The sequence below is a fragment of the Coenobita brevimanus genome, chromosome 56 (genome assembly GCF_032717465.1).
Source record: "Coenobita brevimanus isolate Jiangsu-jjx chromosome 56, ASM3271746v2, whole genome shotgun sequence".
Classification (NCBI taxonomy): Eukaryota; Metazoa; Arthropoda; class Malacostraca; order Decapoda; family Coenobitidae; genus Coenobita; species Coenobita brevimanus.
In genome coordinates, this window is record NC_137009.1 from 3981876 (window position 1) to 3991408 (window position 9533).

The following is a 9533-nucleotide window of genomic DNA, read 5'->3' on the forward strand; positions in this document are numbered from 1 at the left end:
TTATATTACACGAGTGTGTATACAAGTTAGCCACATCCATTGCTTTTGGTGTTTGGTTCTCACTGCTGCCTGATATTGATTATCATATATTGTGCCAATAAGGATCCAATTCCTTAAAATCCATTATCTTGAAGCATGTATTGCGCCAATATGGAACCAGATCATGCATGCCAATACTCTGATAATGTAAATCGTACATTGAGCCGATACAAATCCATTTTCTGCATTCCATAATCCGTTATAAACATAATGAATCCGATATTTTCCAGTATCGGTCCGTTAAGGATATGTTTGTGGGGTAATTACACTTAATGCCTCCCAACTACACCTTACAATTTTCACAAGTACCAGAGATATTCAGTTTTCACTAACTGCAATGACACTCAATGTTTGCCAACAACACTTCACTGTTTTCAAAAGTACCAAAGATACACAAACTTAACTAACTTCACTGACACTGAATTACACTCAGATTGAACTGAAAACTGACTGAAGCTGCACTAGTCTCTTCTCCATCCTTATATAAGCATGTATTATACTCGAACCTTCGAGTACATTCTCGACAGGCAACAGTTGCCACCTTGGGGACATCTATAACATGCCATGTTTTACTTACACTGCATGACACTCTAAACTCTTTACCATGCAAACTGATATAAAATTACATAATTTACCAATCTCATAAATAAAACATTATAGAGAAAAAAGAGAACAAAAATTAATGTACAACTTACAAAATAACAACGCTCACAAACAGCAGACTAACTGGCAACTCTGACTCGTAACGGAACTACGAGAAACATCAGGAATTATCCAGCACAAACTAACTAGCAAATCCCGCTTCTCAACACTGCCCCCTCCCTAATCCTGTTGTCATCCTGACAAAAACTAGACAATGTATACAAACATAATCCTTAACCCTAGATAGGTAATGTGGGGTATCAGAAACCCCAGTCCCCCAATTTTTTTTTTTTTTAATATGAGCATAATGTCTACAGATCTGTCCATCTCATTACCTTCCTGCCTAGTGATGCTCTTCATGGGGATGATGGGGTCAAAGCTGTAACTGGCTCTGATTTTGCTCTATAGAGCCACAGGGGTATGTCATACCCCATGTTACCTATAATGTAACCAAAATTAAGCCCTCTTGTGATTTTTTTATTGTAATTTGCTCTCTCTCTCCTTTTTGTATACAGAAGGTCCCAACATCGGGCTACTGCAGGCCACCCAAGGAATCATGATATTACTTTTCAGTTTTGCAAAAGTTAATTTTAAATTTGTATACCTAAAATTTACTCATTTTTGTATAAACTTTAAAAAATATATTTTTTCAATTAAACTTTATTTTTTCTGGCCGTACTTAATGATAATGGGTTGAATTATTTGTGTACTGAAGCATTTTGAAATATCTCAAACGGAAGTATTTTTGTTTTTGTTTTTTTTTTCCGTGGGGTATGTCATACCCCACGTTACCTAATATAGTAACAAAAAAATGGTTACCTATCCACGGTTAATTCAAAACAAACAGTTATACACAAAATAATCCTTCAACTTATCAGGTCTTCTCCTATGCCACTTCCGACAACGTCCTTGCTCCTCCACACAGTCCACTCCTGGAAGGTCTTGGGCGTCTTCCTGATTCCCTTCTTCCCTAGTGAAACTGTCACCATCCTCTTGTACGTCAGCTTGTTGGTCCTTCTAAACATCCTCAGCTGCAGGAGACCATGATTCCTTAGAGACATCCTAGCTGTATTGTCCTGGCCCATGGTACTGCCACAAACAATTCACGTGTACTACCTTTGGCTGAGACTTCCTGCCTCCCCAAATCTGGTACGTTACCTCTGATAGGCTGTCCTATCTAGCTTTCTATAGCCTAACGCCCTAATCACGTAATGGGTGGCCGCAGACAAAACACCTCCAAGTCACTCTGACATCCACCATTTGACTGACCTCCCCCCAACTCACTCCCCCGTCCATCATATACCTCTCAACTTCATCTCTCCACCTCATCCTTGATCTTCCCCTCCCTCTCCTTCCCTCCACTTCACCCACATACACCTTCTTAGTCAGACTTTCATTCTCCATTCTCTCCACATGTCCAAACCACCTCAGTGTATTTCTTCCAGTTTTCTCAACCACATCCACATCCACCCCACAACGGTCCTTCACTTCTTCATTCGTCAACCTGTCCCTTCATGTCACTCCACATGCTCCTCTCAAGTAACTTCTTTCCACTACTCTCACTCTTGACTTGTTCCCCTCTAGCAAGGTCCATGCCTCTCTTTCATACGTCATGGTAGGGATCACAATACTATCATGCAGTGACTTCTTAACTTCCATACTCACCTCCATATTTCTCATCACTGCTTTCAGTGAACCAACAACCTTCCCTCCACGCTGTACCCTTTCAAGCACTTGATCCCCAAATGTTCCATCCTTCCTCATCATACTACCCAAGTACTTGAATGCACTCACATTCACCATATCCTCACCATCCAACTTCACTGTACATTCTGTGACTTGATTCCTCTCAAACACCATAACTTTATTCTTGTTTACATTTCCTTTCAGATTCCTCTTCCTACACACTGTCCCAAATTCATTCATCAAACCTTACAACTCCCATTCATCTTCACTCAAGAATAGTGTATCATCAGCAAACAGCAACACCGGAATCTTCCACAACTCACCCTCATTCATTAGAGCCACCCGCACATCTACTGCCCTACTTTGCATCTCCTTTACAACCTCATCCATGTATATATATTAAACAGCCATGGAGGCATCACACATCCCTGTTTCAGTCCCAAATTTAGATCAAAGAACTCACCCAGCTCACTATCCACTCGCACCGCACCCCTAGCTCCTTCGTACAGACTCTTTATAGCACTCAACAGTTTCCCCTCCACTCCATATATTCTTAATACCTTTCACATACCTTGCCTATCTGTTCTGTCATAAGCTTTCTCCAAGTCCATAAAGGCAGCATACACTTTCATTTCCTTCTCTAGGTACTTTTCCACTAAGCATCTTAGAACAAATATCTGATCTACACACCCGTTTCCCTTCCTAAATCCTCCTTGTTCTCCAACTAGCTCTTCTGTTATATGCCTAACCCTGCCAATGAGTATAGTACCATGTATTTTTCCAATCACACTAAGAAGGCAAATACCCCTATGGTTGCCACATACTTCTCTCTCCCCTTTTCCATTGTATAAGGTAACAGTTATACCTGATTGCCAGTCCTCTGGAACCCTTACCTCTTCCCAAGCCAGTCTACACAACTTCCATATCCACTCCACTACAATCTCGCCCCCATACTTCAGCATTTCACCACACACTCCATCACTTCTTGGGGTCTTTCCCATCTTGATCTTCTTCATTTCTTCAGTTACTGTACTACCACCCTACTGATTTCTTCCTCCTGCCTCTCATCTCTTCTTCTCCCAGTCATTCCCCAGCCACTTATACTTGCACTCCCCTCACTCTCTACATTCAACAAATCCTCAAAGTACTCCTCCTTCCATCTCATTTTCTCTCTCTCCTCCACCAACAATCTATTATCCTTATCTTTCACTCCCCTACTATTTCCCACACTGTCTTACATTCTTTACCTCCTTCCAAAACAATTTTTTATGCTCCCTCCATTTCACACTCAGATTCCTACCAAACTCATCATCCACACCTTTCTTACATTTCTTCACCACTCAGTTCACCTCCCCTCTCCTGCTCACATATACCTCTCTCTTCTCTCTCTCTCATCTTCTCCGCTACTTCTATTTGCTAGTCATTCACTATATGCCTTCTTTTGTTCCACAGCTCATTTAACCTCATCATTCCATCATGCTGTCCCTTGCACACCCCTGCATCTCCTCCTCACCCCACAAAACCACCTCACACGCTGCACCTATCTCTTCCATGAATGTCTTACATACATCTTCCACCCTTTCCATTTGTTCTAACTCATATCTTCCCAATCTTTCATCCACTATGCTCTTATACTCTGCCATTTTCTCACAACAGTATCTTGCAACTTCTCCACTCTTCTCACAGGAGCTGTGTCCTCCTGTCTTCCCCTTCGTCTCTTCACCCATTTTCTTTGCAGCGTTACCTTGGCCATCATTAAGTGATGGTCCAAGATTCCATTCTCCTACTCTCTCCACACTCTTGCATCCAACACTTGTCTTCTTATTCGCTCATCCACACACACGTAATCTACCGTTGCCTTTCGTTCAACAAGTTCACCGTCCATCCTCCTCATGACTCTCCATGTATACCTGTGGATCATCTTATGCCCAAAGAAGGTGTTGGCTATTGCCAACCACTTACCAGCACAGATGTCCACCAAAGCACTACCATTCCCATCTACTTCAGCTGGCACACCCCACTGACCAACCAGTCTAATCACTCGTACATTCCCAACGTTGCCATTCATGTTTCTAATCAAAAACACTCTCTCACTTCTCTCAAACTTGTCCATCCATGCTGCTACATTTACCCAAAACTCATCTTTCACTCTTGCCACTCAGTCCTCTGTCAGCCCATATGCACATACAATCGCCCAAGCTTGTATACCTACTTTCAGCCTCACCCATACAATCCTTGCACCCACTGTTCCATACTCTCTTATATTCTCCTTCCACTTTTATCATCAGTCATAACCCCTCTCTTGCCCTATCATTCCCATTAACTCATGCACGTACAGTATTCCTAAACTGCATTCCCATTTTCTCACCCATTCACCTCCCCATTTAGTTTCAGTCAATCCACATACATCTGCTCTTACATCCTCAAGCACCTGGACAATCTTTCTCTCTTTCACTTCCTTATTCACTCCTCTCACATTCTATGTCCCCACCTTTACCATGTTCTTTGTCCGTTCCTTAGTCATCAACGTATGATCCGGTTTGGTCTGAGGCACTTTATTCGCTTGTTTAGTTAGTTCTTTTTATAGGGTGGGGCACTAACCCACCATCAGTACAGTGTAAAGCCCGCCCCACAGGCTCTGCAGCTTCGGTGACTGTCTCTTCTTCCGCTGACGATTGTGTAACCAATCTTTGTCACCATCCTTGAAGCTCACTTCACTTGCCTTGGCACCATACTTGCACTTCATCACTTCATCTGAAAACTTAAGGGCTCCTCGCACTTGATGATGTACCTCAGCCAGCCTTTCCTGAAGATATTTCGCATAGTGTGAGGTGTCTGTAGGCAGCTCTTCACCAGGTGGTCTTCCCATTAATAAGTCAATGGGTAACCATAACTCGTGGCCCAACATCAGTTTTGCAGGGGCGTGGTCGAAGGACTCATGGGATAAAGACCGATATGCAAACAACATTGCAGGGAACTTCTGGTCCCATTCCAATTGTCTCTCTATGCAGTACTTGGCCAGTTCTTGTCCCAGGGTTCAGTTGAATTTCTCAACCATCCCATCTGACTGTGGCCTTAGTGGTGTCGTCCAGGTCTTAATCTCCACTAACTTGCAGCACCAACAGAACACAGCAGACTAGAAGTTTCCACCCTGGTCAGAATGTAGCTCTTGTAGCAATCCAAAATGACAGAAAAACTGGTCAACCAACACCTGAGCAACAGTCACAGCCTCTTGATAAAGGATGGCCTAGGCTTCTGGCCACTTTGTGAAGCAGTCCATGGTGACACAAATAATCATATTGGTGTCACGGGGCAGGGGGGTGAATTTAAGAATAAAATGCTTGATATTGCTCGAAAGTACAGACAAGGAATTGACTTGTGAAAATCAAGTAGTAAGCTTTACTTTATTTCGACTTACTTCGCCGATTCTCTAAGGACGAGAATTTTATAAGCTTTCTCAACAGTACACAGCAGACACTAATCACTCACGAATGCTAATTGTTAGTACTGTTAGCCTCTTGAGAAAGTGACTCCACCCCTGACAATCAATAACTAATAATAATAATGATGGACAAGTTCTTGCCAGTGCTTAACTCCTGGCTGGCACAATGGATTTTAGTTTGATACAAAAGAACTGGCCTAAATACCAGTTATGAATAATGTAAGGAGTTTGTGCAAACTAGGAGCGGCAAACTAAAGTAAGCTTAATGTGAAAAAATAATACACGATTCTGATTAAATTAAGCTCAGAGAAAAGACCTGTAAATTTATTGATTTCAATAAAATAAATATACGTTACATGAGTCTCAAAATGAACTCAAAAGAGGAATTCACAGTCACAGAGGGACTCATGAATTCATATAACAAAGGAAATACACTCACTCACTCATTCAAAAGCTAATCAGGCTTAAACCTATAAAAACGAACGGAAATTCTCGTCAGTGTAGGGAATGGAGCTGAAGCTATGAAAGACTGGGCGTCTGAGTGTTGAACACCAAGCACTGTTATTCGGTGCTAAGCTCACTTTGCCAATCACCGTCTAGGTGGAGATTCAGGAAATCGCCGTACAAGGGACACGCTCCTCTCTATGCTAGGCACAAATGATCCTACTCTCGAGGCGGTCCAAACCTGACTAAGTTCAAGCTGGGAAGGGGGGTAAGAGATGGCAGTGTTCGCCAGAAGTAGGCATGGCCTAACTTCTACTGTCAGCGGAAAGAGAGCGAACGATATACACACGCAATAAAATCACTCAGTAAAGGCACTAACGTCGTGCATAAGAATGGTCACTTATGAAACAGTGACAGATGTTCTGAAAAACCATCCCGATCGAAGTGCATACGAGGACGGTTGAACTTATTGATACCCAGTGGGATTCCACAAGAGTTCATGGTTTTCTCACCAAAGTACAATGTCACGAATTTGAATAAATACACAATCACGTCAATTTGTGACATTATGTATAAATACACAATCGCGCGAATTCGTGACATTATGCCCAAGCAAAATCAAATTTTTCTTCAGAAAAATTTTACGATATACATACATATAAATCCTAACTCAATCACACAAGATTCACACTGTGGTGTGTGTGCTGTCGCCAATGAGCGTAAAAACCTCTTATTTAAGTTAATAGAAACACGCTTGAGGAAAAAAAAACTCCCTGACGATGGTGAAAAATCCTGTACTCAGGTCAAGCTGAGCGAAAAGTTCGCTACATTTACATTAACAACTAATTGTTATGTAGCGTGATGTATGTAATACACGGTGGAGGTGTGGCAGTTGTAGTGTAACTGTACCTATGTGTAAAATGATATGATACAAATTAATAGTAAATGGAGACGATGAGGCAGAAGAGAAGAGAAGGCAGCATGCGGCTGAAATGATCAGCTGATCTGCACGACAAAACTGCTACACCCGCCAGCTGCACCTGTGAAATCAATCAAGGAAGCATCAAAAGTGTCAGTGTGACAAACAATTTTTATTAAATTACAATTTTTCTCTCTGCTTAGTAGTCAGTACATATGCTACAAAAAGTACACTATTATTTTCTTAATGGGTACATTATTAACCTGTAAACCGCGACAATGCCCAGTTGGTCACTCAGCAGGCGACATCGACTATGCCCGATTGGGTCGCTACCTGTCTTGTCAAAGTGAGATAAATATTTGGCCGGTGACACCTGGCAACACAAAGCGCTTAGTCCAAGTATATTATGGGTCTTAATCTGTTTATGACGCACATGACTGGTTATCACATGTTAGGACCATCAATAGACAGGTGGTGAACTGTCCAAGAGCGCTGGTCCCCTCATCCCTCATTAACCTCTTTCTTTTTTCCTGCCTCCTCTGTATGGCTATGCCTTGTAAAATATGTTTGCATGTGTATATGTGCAAGTTGGCTGCTCATGTATTTCGTATTGCAAAGCATATTGCTGCATGGACCTCTCCCAGGCACCGTGTGAGGCCCATTGCAACCAGTTCATCGCCTGGACGGTAGTGAATAATTCCTCCTAGGAATGACCTATATCTTTTAAACATCCCACCAACATGTACATAAACGTATCATGTTTTGCATTTTTTTTTTTTTTTCTGAGAAGTTGGTGTTTCTCCATCACTATGACAATCGTTTTGTTAGCACATCTGGTGATAAGACTACATAATCTCCACCCTCATATAAACTTACAATCGTGGCAACGGCCTCTCCCAACCTCCCCAACCCTATCATAAACAAATACAGAAGCAAACATTTCCACACGAGACAGACAAAGGAGAGTGATGACAGATGTGAAGACCATCACGCCTTGATAGAAAACCACCTGTTTATGGGTGGTCCTGACATGCAATAACCAGTCATGTGAATCATAGACAATTTAAGACCCACAATATACTTCTAGCAAGGTATTTGTTATATTACATAAGTGGTGGACATCGTTTTTATTTTTGCTTTGTAATAATAACGGCTTGAGCCACTTCTGTAACTGCATGGTTACTAGACTTATTTAACGAGTCTAGGAAGCTGACAGTGTCTGCATCATGTATGGACTGTCTATTCCACACACACCAGTCGAGTCAGGATAAAGCTTAGGTTAAGATGACAGGTTTGCCTCAATTTAGGTGCAGGTTAACCATAACTATAGTCTACGTAATATGTTTTTTTTTTTTTTTTTGTACAGTTTACCTCACTGAAGGTGTAGGTTACTCAAAAAAAAAAAATGCACAGCTATTATTGCTCATTATAACCCGCCAGTGAGGTAAAGTGGAAAACAAAGAGAAATGAACGTCACTCTTGTTATGTTGACTTGAGGTTGAGGGAAACCTGCCAAGTGTAAATGTAGGTGAATTTCAGCCACTATTTCCTGTACAGTAGTACGATACTTGGGCGAGGCAACATTTGTTTACGATAAACGTATAACTGTGTACGATGTATCTGCCCATCTGAGAGATATTTACTGTTGGTAATGAGTGGAATAAAATATAATATTTTATAACGGACAAAATAAAATATTGTTGGTATAACAGGTTGTCTGAATGCTGGCCGTTTGTCGACACTGAAAGTATCATACGGTATAGTAGTAACAAGTATCATATGCCCCAGCTTCAAAACCTAAAACTTATTTCAGTATACTGCTAGTAATCATAATATTAACTCACCTACTGCTGCTGCTGCAATATCCACCACGCATACAAATATTGTTACCGAACATTGTTTTTTGTTACTGTAATCCATCTATCACAATTGTAACCTTATTAACATCTGGTGATTAAGTTACGTAATCTGCAGCCAGATAAAAACTTCCTTTCGTCGCATTTCCCTCTCCCAACATCCCTGCCTCCCTCATAAACATTACTGTGCGCCATCTGTTGGGTGAAAATGGCAGTTCTTTCAGATGCTTCATTTTTCGATCCTCAGGTGTTTCGGATTCACACAGTGGCTGGTTAGGGGAACGAACTTTTGTTCGTGATAGTACAAGGTTTATTACAGAATCTCTCAGCAGACAAAGCTACTGGTCCAGATGAAATTCCTTTAATAGTACTTAAAAATTGCTCCTCAGTATTGGATCCTGTCTTGGCAAAATTTTTCTGCTTATGCATCCGTACCTCAAGTTTTCCAGCCTCTTGGAAAGAAGCAAATATCCATCCTGTTCCTAAAAAGGGGGCAACTTCTGAT